Below are 13,692 nucleotides of genomic sequence, written 5' to 3' on the forward strand. Positions count from 1 at the left end.
CTTACATTAAATTTTGGGGTCGCCAGAAGCCATTGGACACTATTGGTAATTGTCAAAGACCAGTCTTCCCACTTGTTGTATCTCAACATAATATGCATATAATAACAAACCTGTGAAAATTTGAGCTCGATTGGTCGTCGGAGTTGCGAGATAACTATGAAAGAAAAAAAACACCCTTGTCACACAAAATTGTGTGCTTTCAGATGCTTGATTTCGGGACCTCAAATTCTAAACTTGAGGTCTCGAAATCAAATTCGTGGAAAATTACTTCTTTCTCGAAAACTACCCACTTCAGAGGGAGCCGTTTATCACAATCTTTTATATTACGAACCTCTCCCCATTACTCATAACCAAGTAAGGTTTTATGCTAATAATTATTTTGAGTAATTACCAATAGTGTCCACTGCCTTTAAGCTTTTTTCTGTGCTTAGCAAGTGTTTGTGCTTCCAGGCATAATGAAATTAGGCCTACGTTCCAGTCTATTTCCTGGCAGGCAATACGTTCCACTGCTCATATTATGAAGAAAAATGCTGTATAATAACGACCAAATAAATAGAAGGCTGGATTTCTGCACAAAAATATTGGAAAAAGTCATACAAAAAATGCTGTATAATAACGACCAAATAAATAGAAGGCTGGATTTCTGCACAAAAATATTGGAAAAAGTCATACAAATTGAACTTTGATAGCGCCCTCTATTGACAGGCTAATTTCATTATGATTTAAATTATATCGCCAATTGTTCTTCACCAATGTTCTCCAATAATTTCACGAAATCGCCTTAAAAATCACAGATTATTCTTCATCCATCAACCAGTTAATTCTCGCGCGTCCGTGCAGTATAAAAGTGAGTAGGACTTTTCTTATTTTGTTATCTCTAAAGATGGGATATTGGTATTTTTTAAGTATGGGGCTCGTGATCAGTGTGACTGTGATGATCAATCATTGATGGTTTGCTGCGTGCATGGGAAAGTTTGTTATTTACCAGTTACGATATGGTAGTGTTTTACCGTAGTTACAGAAGTTCCGGAGTACCCAATCATCAAGTGGTTGATTATTAAGGTTACTAGTGCTGTGTTTCTTCTCTTTGGGCCTAATAATAATCTAGTTGATCTCATTGTTTTGTGTACATGCTGTATTACCTATAAAAAAAATATTAATAATTGACACTAGGCCTAGGCCTGTTTCGTTGTCTACGGATATGTGATGTGTGCTTTGTTTACCCACGCCTGCTTCTTCTATTCTGTGGAAGAGGTAAAGATATCACCAATCAGTGGTAAAGCTCGTTCATTTCAACAATGGATGAAGGTAAGTGAAGATTGAACAACTTCTTTCCAATTTTCTCATTTGCTTTCACCTTTTTTGTTTACAGTACAGTACTCTTGATGTTGGAACTGTAATACTTACCTTCATTGGTGATGATCAGTGTTGTAGCCATGGTGGGCGACGGTGGGCGGGCCTGCCCAGTACTGACATGTTCCGCCTGGCACTTCAGCTGAAAAACAGACTGCCAATACCACAACTAGTTCCAATGGTAGGTCTTGTATTGCATAATGGTCATCAGCCAGTGAGGCAGTTGAACATCTTCTGTGATTAATTTCTGGACAGAAGTTTTATTGGGCTGTTAAAGTCACCTGGAAGTGGTATTTTGGGTGTCTGGCGGGCCCCTGGATGCAGCAATTTTTTTGTCGGGCGGCTGATACTGGTATTGGGAATAGTGTCATCATTTGTCATTTCAACTTGGTTTACAAGGGGGTCTGATATTTAACGTGGGGGGGGGGGGGGTCTGGCAGGCCTAATGCGGCAAAACCTTTGTCTGGTGGCTGATACTGGTATTGGGAATAGTGTCATCATTGGTCATTTCAACTTGGTTTTAGGTGGTTCCTCAGATCTTTAACCCAGGAGAGGGGGGGGGTGTGTCTGGCGGGCCCAATTCAGCAAATCTCAAGTCTGGTGGCTGTTACTGGTATTAATTATAGTGTTATTGGTCCTTTCTCTATCTGGTCATTTCAACTGCGGTTCCTCTGTTGTTTAACCTAGCTACTAGCATACTTGTTGTTATTAAATTATGGGCTCTTACGTTTTAAAAGAATACCAGGTCGACGCGTGGGGCCAGGGCCGGAGCTCCAGAAAGGGGGTGTTTTTAGAATTATGTATTTCAAGAGTATGAGTATGGATTTCACTGAGTATGGATTGAATTTTTGGTGCATCTTCATAAACCCTTGGAGTATCAAGAAGACGACAGGCCTAACCATGCCGGATTAACATGAGTTGAGATTTGTGAGTTTGGTGTTATTTACCGAGCTTTGTTTGTTTTGATTGGCCGTTTGCAGGGAAGAGGTTGAATCAAGGAAGAGGCTTAGTGAGAACAATGCAGAGGACTTGAAGCATATGGATAAAAGACTAAGAGACAACCAGGAGCTCCACACAGGTTATTACATTTGGAGAAATCTTTCCATAAAGCTTTGTCCCTTTTTATTGAAACTGTACTTAATTTTCGTCCAATACCAATCCATCAAGTAGTTTATTTATTTGTTTATTTATTTATTCACCCAGGCTTTAAAAACTTCAAAACACACAGCAACAATAAGTAGAAATGTATAACTTTTGCATTATTAGTAAAATATTTAGAGACATATCAACAAAAAGCAAGCAGAAGCCTATAGGGATTGCCCAATAGGGAACCAAATCACTATTCAGTTCTTGAATTGGTCTCAACATTTTGACTAGCTTGCTCTAGTCATCGTCAAGAGACTGACTCCGGGGTAGTGCGGTTAATTATGATCCTATAAAGCTAAAGTAGTTGTACCTGCTAGGGTATATTTACAAAGCAGGACAGTTCTTTTCAGAACAAGTTTCCCCAAAATCTGATATTCTACTCTTTGCGGTAGTAAAATAAAGCAAGACAGTTCTCTAAAGAACAAACTCTACCTGGCAAGTAGAAACACACATGGTGTTTGTTACTGCAAACCAAATATATATTGATACCTCACCATGCAAAGCCTAAATTCTTTTGTACCCTTTTCACTGATGAAAGAGGTTTCTAAAAAAAGTATTGCCTTGTTAGTGATTTCCAATCCATGTTTAGTTTCACCTCACATGTAGGTACTTTTTTCCCCAAAAGACTTCGTTGGATTAAAACACAAGTGCTTTATTTGTCTTTAAAAAGACAAATTTGTCTTTAAAAAGACAAATAGGTAATTAATATCTGCAAATTATTTATTATGGCCCATCAAAATGAACTAGGCATTTCTGAGCTTTTAAGAAACTGGTGATTGTTAAATGTAATACTGTAAAAAATTAACTATGCCTAGTGATCAAATGCACACAAAACATGCAACTACACATGTAGATCATTCAGACTGAATTTCTTCGTTTAACAGCAGCTGATGTAAATTTGTCCGATATTTGTTGTCTATTGTAGGTTGCGTAGAGAAGCCCTACAGAAGTACATTCGGCGAGCAGTAGCGTCTAGACAAACGGTAAGTACAGTCTTATGATTTTTCTCCTGTAGATGATCAGCGTATATTAATAGAAACATGAGTCTTTAACCAATAGTTCTTTTCCTAACCAACACTATTCAAAAAGAGACTCACATGGTGTTATCGCAAAATGTTCTTATAGTTATAATTCCACCATACAAAGTTTCAAATTCTACTAATGGTGGTGGGCATCAAATAGGTGGGGGTGGGGTGTGACAAGGGGAGAGGGGCACAATATCAAATGTCCCCCCCTATTTTTTTGACCCCCTTGATCATGAAGCCAAAGTATTGCACTGTGTAAGACCAACCCTGTGTCTCGCCATGGGCATTAATCCTGGGGGCTAAGGATGACACAACTTTTTAGAAGGGTGGGGGACACTATATCAAACGTCCCCTCTCAAAATTGACCAAAGATTGCACCACAGAGCATCTAAAATGCAGAATTTTCCTGTGCCTATAGACGATGTGACCTCTGACATCACACGAAAACCATAACATGATTTGCGCCCATACTGCCGGGCAAAACCTTTGTGTTTTGGCAGCCAGCTAGAAAGTGTACGCAATCTTACTGTGACTGCGCAACTCAGGTGCCCGACGAAACATGACGTATAGAGTGTTTTGTCAACAGAGGGTGTTTTGAATGTAAACATAGGTCACATCGTCTATAAGCGGGCCTGGACCCTATGCTATTTGGCTTCTCACACGAATGCTCAAACATTATGATTGATGCCATTGACGGGACACAGGGTTTGGTCTTATACGGTGCAATACTTGAGTTTCAAGATAAAGACACGTCATTAGATACGGCAAACATTTGAGTTTATGCCCTCCACCCTTCAAAAATGGGGGGGGGGGGGGTGGGGGGGGGGATAGTCCCTTCCACTGTTTCAAGGGGGAGGTGCAATTTTGTCAACGTTTGAGCATTAGTGTGAGAAGCCAAACAGCATCTAGGATCCAGGCCTGATTAAAGGCAGTGGACACTATTGGTAGTGACTCAAAATAATTGTCAGCCTAAAACCTCACTTGGTAACTTGCAATGGGGAGAGGTTGACAGTATCAAACATTGTGAGAAACGGCTCCCTCTGAAGTGTCGTAGTTCCCGAGAAAGAAGTAATTTTTCATGAAATTCATTTCAAGATCTCAGATTTAGAATGCAAGGTCTCGAAATCAAGCATCTGAAAGCACACTACTCTGTGTGACAGGTGTTTTTTTGTTTTGTGCATTAATATCTCGCAACGAACGATTGAGCTCAGATTTTCACAGGTTTGTTATTTTAGGCATTTTGAGATACACCAAGTGAGAAGACTGGTCTTTGAAAATTACCAATAGTGTCCAGAGTCTTTAGGCAAGCCTGGACTCATGCCGTAAAGATTTCACACTCGCATGCCACTCTTTGACAGATTTGCCCCCTACAACTTGTGTCATGTAGATCCGTACTTGAAGATGCTGTTAACTCAAAAGGTTACTGCTGCTCACATTTTAAAGGCTTTGCTCTATTCCATTCTTTTTGCCTCTTGTTGACAGTTGCCCTAAGATTGCACCACAGAGCATCTAGAATGTGAACTGTTCCCAGGCCCCTCAAACGAGCCCGACCCACGCCGTAAAGGTTTCACACGAGCATGCTTATAGATCCCCACATGAAGATGATGTTAACCAAAAAGGTTATACAACTGCTGCTCACATTTAAAAGGCTTTATAAATGTTCTGTTCCATTCGTTTTGCCTATTGGCCTAAGTTTGCACCAGAGAACACCTTGAATGCAAAGTTTTCCCAAGTTTTTTTCCGAAAAAGGTTTTGCGTTCCGCTTTATAGCATGCTCCATCTTTAATTGGTTTGCCCTACCAACAAGCCCCCACCCCCTTTATAGAATTTCCTGTCTTAATCCACCCTTGACGATGCTAGGAATGAACCGCCGTCTGAGCATTATATGTAGAAATAATTTGTATACGCAGCTATAACTGAGTTGGTTTTTAGCTAATAACCAGGATAGCAATTAAATGGTGCATCATTTGTCATAGCTCGAAATAGCCATTAAATTCCAAGATCTCAGATGGGGCACATCTTCCCTCAGACTCATAAGATTGCACTAGAGAGCATAAATGGCCTTAAAATTTTCCTGGGGCCCTTACTCGAGGCCGGACCCCACGCCGTAGATGGTATGACTAACGATGTTCCTCCCCCCATCTTTCAAGACAGATTGACGCCGATGCTAATGGTCACTCTAAAGAAATTATAACATAAATGTTTTCTCATTTTCTCAGTTGCACAAAATCCAAGAGAGCAAAAGAGCTGAGCTGGAGAGTCAAATGAAGGATAACAGGAAGCGGAGGAAGACTGTGTAAGAGACACTGTTTTTTTTCTTATTCAAGATTACATCTCAGCAACACCGTACTTAAGGGTTTGGATACCTTTTGTACAACACAAAACTCAATGTCAACAGATATACATTAAACTATCCGGTTTGAAGATAATGGTGGTAGAAGGCTTCTAAAATATTACTTGCCTTGCTGAGGTTGTAAGTTTTGAGACATGAGTAAAAAAATATTATGAAAGTAGTTTTCGATTCATGAAACAAAAGTGATCTTAGCATGTAAAACGTATTTACGCTACTCTCCTGAAAACCTTGCTGTTTGATTTTGCCTTTTGTTTTCTTCGCAAAACTTTAAAACTAATGTTGCTAAAATTGTATAATACATGTACATCATTACAGTGCATAGGGATTTATGTAATGGGCAAAATTGTTATACAAAAGGTACCAAAACCCTTTAAAGATACAACTTTGTACTTGTTTTTGAGATCGTCATTCCTTTTATCGATTGTCCCTGAATGAGAATGCATTTATTAACTGAACCATTTCTGGGTTTATAATTTGTTTTTAACCTTTATACTGATGTGTTTTAACCACTGTACCCTGTGAAAACAAATATAATATGCAAATCACTCGAGTGGGATTTGAACGCGCGACCTTTGCATTGCTAAAGCAGATGTCCTACAACTAGACCACCGAGCTAGCCCGATGGCTAGAGGCAGCTCAAATCCTGGGTTTAAAAAACTGACTGACCCATAACCCTATTAACAATAAATAATTGTAGTGCCAGTAGTGAAAATTCGTGTTGTTTCTTTCCAAATTGCTTGTATTAGAAATGTAAAGTTATTGTGTAATGTTTATTTTCATCTGCAGCACGCAGCAGCGCTGGAGTGGGAGTGAAAAGATCACCTTTTGTCACAACAGTGGAGTCAGTGCTACTATACAGAGATGAGACCTAGACCCTAACCACCAGGATGGAGAAGTCTCTGGATGGTTGCTACACCAGGATGCAGCGTATGACCCTAAACATCCCCTGGCAAGACCACATGAGAAACTCCAATGGCTGGCCAAAGGCTACAGAGAAGATTCGTGAACGCCGCCTCAAGCTTGCTTGGCACTGTGTCCGCCACTCAGAGCTTGCCCCTTGCCCAATCATCCTCTGGGAGCCCACCCAAGGCAAGGCTTCTCGTGGGAGAAGATGACTCTCCTACCTAGACACACTGAAATGAGACATCGGCTTGACCAGCGCTGAAGAACTACGCTCCTTCATGCTGGACCGGAACATCTGGAGAAAAATCACTGAGCAGGCTCGAGCCTCTAGATGGCGCTTGACTTGATTGATTGGGAGTATGATTCAAACTGTGAGCAGCTCAACAGGCCTCATCCAAAACACCTGTCATCATAGTCCATAGTGATGGTACCCAAGCCCATCAAGAGAGCCCCATAGTCTGCCGACCAGAACACCAATGGGAATCTTGAGGTTCAGGTGGTCACCAAGCAAAATCCTAAGGAGAGGTCAGATAAGACTGGTGAGGTCAACCATTTTGAAGTCCAGTCGCTCAGACGGCATCATTTTTGTCACAGTGATGAATTTGGTAATGCTTCACCAAAGTCAGTCGGTTCAGAGCCTCCATCGCCAACACGATCAACGGAGAAATCTCCAAGAAAAGATGCTGTCATCCCATCACCTTGGGGTTCACCACAGAAATCCCAAGGTGATGAGCTCTCTGCAGCGTTTCCTGGTCATCACACCAGAAGCATCAGCCATAAGAAAGTACCGGAAGAAGGCGTCAATCCCGAAGTTTTTTAATTAGGTTTTATTGTTTTGTTATTCTTGAGTTTTATACATATTAACTGCAACAATGACGCTACAGTTGTACCAGTTGCTTTAAAATGTATTAAACCACCTCAGATGTATAATTATTTAACTTGGCTTTTAAGACACTGGACACTATTGGTAATTGTCAAACACTAGTCTTCACAGTTGGTGTATCTCAACATATGCACAAAATAACAAACCTGAGAAAATTTGAGCTCACAAAGTTTTATACTATCACCCTCTCCCCATTACTCATAATCAACTGGTATGCAGTGCTGACCCCTAAATGAATTAGCACCGTGGACTTGTTAATATCAAATTATGTGACAGGATGCCATACACAAAGCAGACCCTTTCCGTAAGGGCATGAATACAACAACAAATTAAAACAATTATATGATGTTATATGGGATAGTAGGGTTTGTATAAAAAGCAAAACTTATAACAAGGAACAAAGTTAACTTACTGTTTTAAAGGCACTGTACACATTTGGTAATTACTCAAAATAGGCCTTTCTTAGCATAAAACATTACTTGGTAACGAGCAACGGAAGACTGTTGATAGTATAAAACATTGTGAGAAACGACTTCCTATAAAGAGATAATTTCTCACTAAAATAATATATATAAAAATTGGCCAGAAGCACACTATTTTATACAACAAGGGTGATTTTTTCTTTCATCAGTTTCTTGCAACTTCAATGAACAGTTGAGTCCAAATTTCCACATTCTTGTTTCTTTATGCATATATGTTCGGATACACCGAGTAAGAATACTGGTCTTTGACAAAAACCAAACGTGTTCAGTCCTTATTGTTTTGTTTTTTAATTAAGATGCGTACTGCCTGTGATAGTATTAACAAACCATGCAATGTACTTGTACAGTAGCATTAACATCAGTGCCCAATTTCATATAGCTACTTTTAGCAAGCACAAACCGTAGAGTTATATATAAGAACTAGAGCGCGCACTGACCTATATACGCGCCCCGGTATGCGAGCAGGCGACCATTTTTTAAGTTGACAACACAGCTATCTCACAGCGTGTGTTTGTGCGGCCATTTTGTAAGTTGAACAAACAGCATCGCTGTGAGCGTTCAATACAAAAATTCAAACATGTATTTCGTATTCAACGCGCGTGCAGAATGATGCGCTTATCATCTTGCGGTCCCGTGGCGTTTGTGCACGAAGCATCGCTCTTGTGCCCTCTAGTTCGTATATATAATTCCATGGCACAAACACATTTCTTGTCCTGCTTAAATTTGCTCAGCAGACAAGGAAATGTTAAGCAAAATTGTCTGTTTAAGCAGCTACATGAAATTTGCCTGCAGTGCGTTATCAGTATCAGTATTTTTCAGCATTATTGTTTTATTTTTAAGGTTCTGGTTTTTGTTTGTTTTTGCATTTTATTTGTTTCCCGAACTTAACTATAGTTTTACAATTGGTGTCTGGACTCAAACTTCTAGAAAGTTATTATTCTATGCTATCTATTCTGGGGGAGGTTTATGAAATGTTATTGCTGTTTCAGATCTGTAGAGTATTGAGCTTAAAGCTTTTAGTATCTTATTAAATAAGTTATCACACAACGCGAGTGGAATACGGAAAAATATAGCGCCTCTGCGTTCCATATCCAAAGAGGCCGAAGGCCGAGTTGGATATGGGACGCAGACGCGCTATATTTTCCGTATTTCCACGAGCGAGCGTGTGATAACGTATTTATCTTTAAGCAAACTTGGCGCGTGACACACATGACGCATGGTAGTGATATTAGCCGTGCAATATAGGTTTTTATCACCACTCCATTCTGCCAATTTGATTGGAGAATTAGCGCGTACTTGAAGATAATTTCAGTTGATGTTGTATGCTATGTTTAATTAAAAGTACCACTTGGTGATCTTTAAATGAAAAACCAGAGTAGAACCATAGTTTCATTCTACAATCAACCGTTCGTTACATTGTATAAAGTACTAAAATATGTAGTACAAAGCCTTTATATGGAACCAATTGATGGTACTTTTAATAGCGAGTTATTAGGTTGACCCTGAAGGCACTGGACACTATTGGTAATCACTGTCAGCATAAAGACTGACTTGTTAAAGAGCAACGGAGAGCTGTTGATAGTTTAAAACATTTGAGAAATTTTTCCCTTCTGAAGTAATGAGAAAGAAGTAATTTTCCACTAGTTTATGAACAAAAAATTGATTTCGGGACTTACAATTTGTTTTAAGGTCTCAAAATCAAGCATCTAAAAGCACAAGAGATCGTGTAAACAAGGGTGTTTTTCTTCCATTATGTTACTACTTCGACGACCAATTGAGTTCAAATTTTCACAATAACCAAAGGTGTTCAGTTTCTTTAAGGGGTCCAATTTACACATCTATTGATATTCACTCTTCACAACAAACAAAACTACTACAACAAAGTTTCACAATTTGTTTTCACATTTTGGTGAAAGTTCCACATTTACTTGTTTGTTATTAAATAAAATAAAGTAGGCCCCCATAGCTTATTTTACTCAAACGAGATTTTGCATTTGACAACAATGGGTAATTAAAAATGGCATTTGGATAAGAAGTTGGACTTAGAAAGTTTCCCGCTCTTTTTGAGTGTGATGGTTCGACCTGTCCTGGTGTGTCATTTTGTTATCTAAACTAAATTAAGGAAGCAATGGGTGAGTGTTCTGAGGAATCCATCCCTGACCTGACGCTGGCTTTCCTGTGCAAACGTTGTTTTCATGATCTCGTTGGATAAAATTACACAATTTATTGTTTTTAGTTATTTATTATACAATACGCATAACTAAAGCTTTAACTATGTGTTGTAGTAAACCATCGGCCTATTGAAACTTCTAAATATGTTATATTACTTTTATCATTTACCAATTATTTTATGTTTGTGGAGTTTTATTTAAATAAAGAAACAATAATATTTATACCAGCCACAATGTTGTGTATTGCTTGTTTTGTATTAACTCATACATCAGGAGACTTTATAGCTCTGAAAAAGAATCTTGCCTTTAGGAACTTCCTCGGGTAGAAAATCGGCCGTGTGACTTTCCTTTGGATCAAGGGGACATTAAAGACAGTGGACACTATTGGTAATTACTCAAAATAATTATTAGCATAAAACCTTTCTTGGTGACGAGTAATGGGGAGAGGTTGCTGTTATAAAACATTGTGAGAAACGGCTCCCTCTGAAGTGCCACAGTTTTTTAGAAAGAAGTAGTTTTCCACGACTTTGGAGACCTCAGATTTTAGAACTTGAGGGCTCGAAATCAACCATCCAAACAAGGGTGCTTTTTCCTTTCATTATTATCTCGCAAGTTCGATGACCGATTTAGCTTAAAATTTCACATTTTTAAAAAATTTTTCACATGTTGAGATACACCAACTGTGAAGGCTAGTATTGACAAAACTGCCACCGAGGTAATGGTCTAAAATAATTCAATTTGATAAAACGAATCACACAGTTTTACCCTTTTTAAAGTATTTATATTCACTTGATAGTATATTGTGTGAATCCATAACAAATTTCATTTACTCGAGGAGCATCACACCTACAACAATTATTTTGTGTGAGGCATGCGTTTCGAAAAGATCCTTATCTCGGCGTTTGCGAAACTTCTCATTGATTTAGCTGGTTTATAGTATTTTTGGACCCTGAACTGGGAAAATGCCTGCGTTTCGAAACGGCGAAGAGAAATGAGCAGCCTTTTGAGCCTGAATGAAAAAAAAGAGCTGCGTTTCGAAAATACCCTTAGGCATTTCCCCAGGCTCTGAAGCCTAATAAAACCGCCGTTTCGAAAACACCCTGGTATATTCGAAACGGCCGACTGGGAAACGCAGGCTTTAAAAGCCTGAACTTTGAAAATGCCCAAGTTTCGAAAATACCTTGGTATTTTCGAAACGTAGGCATTTTTCCAGTTCAGGCTTTCAAAGCCTATTAATTCCAGTCCGCCGTTTCGCAAATACCCTGGTATTTTCGAAACGGCGGACTGGGAAAAGCAGGCTTTAAAAGCCTGAACTTTGAAAATGTCCAAGTTTCGAAAATACCTTGGTATTTTCGAAACGTAGGCATTTTCCCAGTTCAGGCTCTGAAAGCCTGTTGTTTCCAGTCCGCCGTTTCGAAAATACCAGGGTCTTTTCGAAACGCAGGTATTTTTACAGGTCAGGATCCAAAAGTACTTAAAGCCTGCTATATCCATTCGCCGTTTCTAAAACGCCCAGATAATTCGAACCCTGATGTTGTAGCGCCACCAACTGGCGGTGTATTCCTCGGCTGCTGAAACGGCGGAGATCCTGAAACTGGTCCGTGAACTGGACCACACAGCCGGTGTGTATTTTCATAATTGTAAGGGCCTACAATAAGTATTCTGGCAAGAGAAGATCTATTAAGGTATGTTATGGAAAACCAAAGCAAAATTATTTATTTTGGTAGCGTACCTTACTTCAGTCATCGGTGTTCAAACAAGAGTACTTCTTTTATTGACTCGAAATTGCCCAACTTCAACTTGCATATTCCTTTGTTAAGTACATTACTTACCAATGCATAGTACACAGTACATGTGTACATCATAAGACATGTGCAATATTACCAGATACAGTACTTCTGCAGTATTATCTAACCTGCACCAATAAAATGCCTAAACGGAAAAGTTTCCGTATGGCGCCACCACTTTTTCATTCAAAATAAAATAATATAGTATCTAATTTACCTGATTGATATATCCCTTTTTGTAAAAATGAGTGAAAAGGTGGTGGCGCCATACGGAAAGTTATCCAAATGGTCAGATTTAGCGGAACTTGAGTGTAGTAGGCAACAAAATAGTTTGTTAATTCGGTTCACAGTTACTGACTGAGCATTTTGATTGACACCAGTATTAATGTTGCACTATGTCTATGAGTATGATTGAATGATGATGATGTTGTTTTGCAGAATTATTATGGGCACCTGAGTGGCTGAAAGGCAGTGGACACTGTTGGTAATTGTCAAAGACTAGTCCCCACAGTTAGTGTATCTCAACATATGCATAAAATAACAAACCTGTGAAAATTTGAGCTCAATTGGTCATCGAACTTGCGAGATAATAATGAAAGAAAAAAACACCCTTGTCACACGAAGTTGTGTGCGTTTGGGATGGTTGATTTCGAGACCTCCAGTTCTAAATCTGAGGTCTCGAAATCAAATTCGTGGAAAATTACTTCTTGCTCGAAAACTATGGCACTTCAGAGGGAGCCGTTTCTCAAAATGTTTTTTACCATTAACCTCTCCCCATTACTCCGTACCAAGTAAGGTTTTGTGATAATAATTATTTTGAGTAACTACCAATAGTGTCCACTGCCTTTAAAGTCAAATTTGAAAAGTTGCAAAAGCCCATTCACCCAATTCTAGAACCTTGGGAACTAGCACTTAAGCATCACATACTAGTTGCGATACGTAACTCTCCTCCCGACGGCCGCCAGGCCGTAGGGTTACGAGATTCTTTTGATCGGAAACGGTTGATCTGGTCCAACACATACAAGTTCGACAGCTAGTCACCAGATTTGCCCCATCTTTACCACTTTCAAAAATCATGACACAAATTCTGAGGGTACGAACTTAATCTGCAATGTCTAATGCAGCCTTCCAAAATACTCAAAACACCATTTAGAATATTTTTCGAAGAACAATGGACAAAAACTTACCGATCCTGGAGCGATTCCCAGGTTCATATTTTGAACCTGTCGCATCAAACGCATTATTTTGTTGATGGGCTAAATGGGCTAAACCATTCTGTAAAATGGTTCCTGACCATTGAAAGTAAAAGTTAAACTTTTTTTCGTTGAAGCAGGTGATACTCTTTGAAATACCTTTCACTCAAACAAATCTATTTTTTAATGTTTGGGGCCAAACATCTGACATAGCATCTTTTAGCCGCTCAGGTGCCCTTAAAGGCAGTCGGACACTATTGGTAATTACTCAAAATAATGTTCAGCACAAATCTTTTCTTGGTGACGAGTAGTAGGGAGAGGTTGATGGTATAAAACATTGTGAGAAACGGCTCCCTCTGAAGTGCCATAGTTTTCGAGAAAGAAGTAATTTTCCAT

General features: G+C 39.2%; 1 long non-coding RNA gene and 1 pseudogene across 1 annotated transcript; both read left to right on the forward strand.

Annotated features, from left to right (window-relative positions):
- Positions 1-740: 740 nt before the first annotated feature.
- On the forward strand, positions 741-5,568 carry LOC139951776 (uncharacterized). Its single transcript, XR_011787841.1, has 5 exons — positions 741-847; positions 1,373-1,534; positions 2,334-2,431; positions 3,425-3,482; positions 5,007-5,568. It is a non-coding gene; the product is annotated as an uncharacterized lncRNA (long non-coding RNA).
- Positions 5,569-5,794: 226 nt separating this feature from the next.
- On the forward strand, positions 5,795-8,659 carry LOC139951775 (uncharacterized; annotated as a pseudogene).
- The last annotated feature ends 5,033 nt before the right edge of the window (positions 8,660-13,692 follow it).

Source organism: Asterias amurensis, chromosome 19, assembly GCF_032118995.1.
Source record: "Asterias amurensis chromosome 19, ASM3211899v1".
Lineage (NCBI taxonomy): Eukaryota > Metazoa > Echinodermata > Asteroidea > Forcipulatida > Asteriidae > Asterias > Asterias amurensis.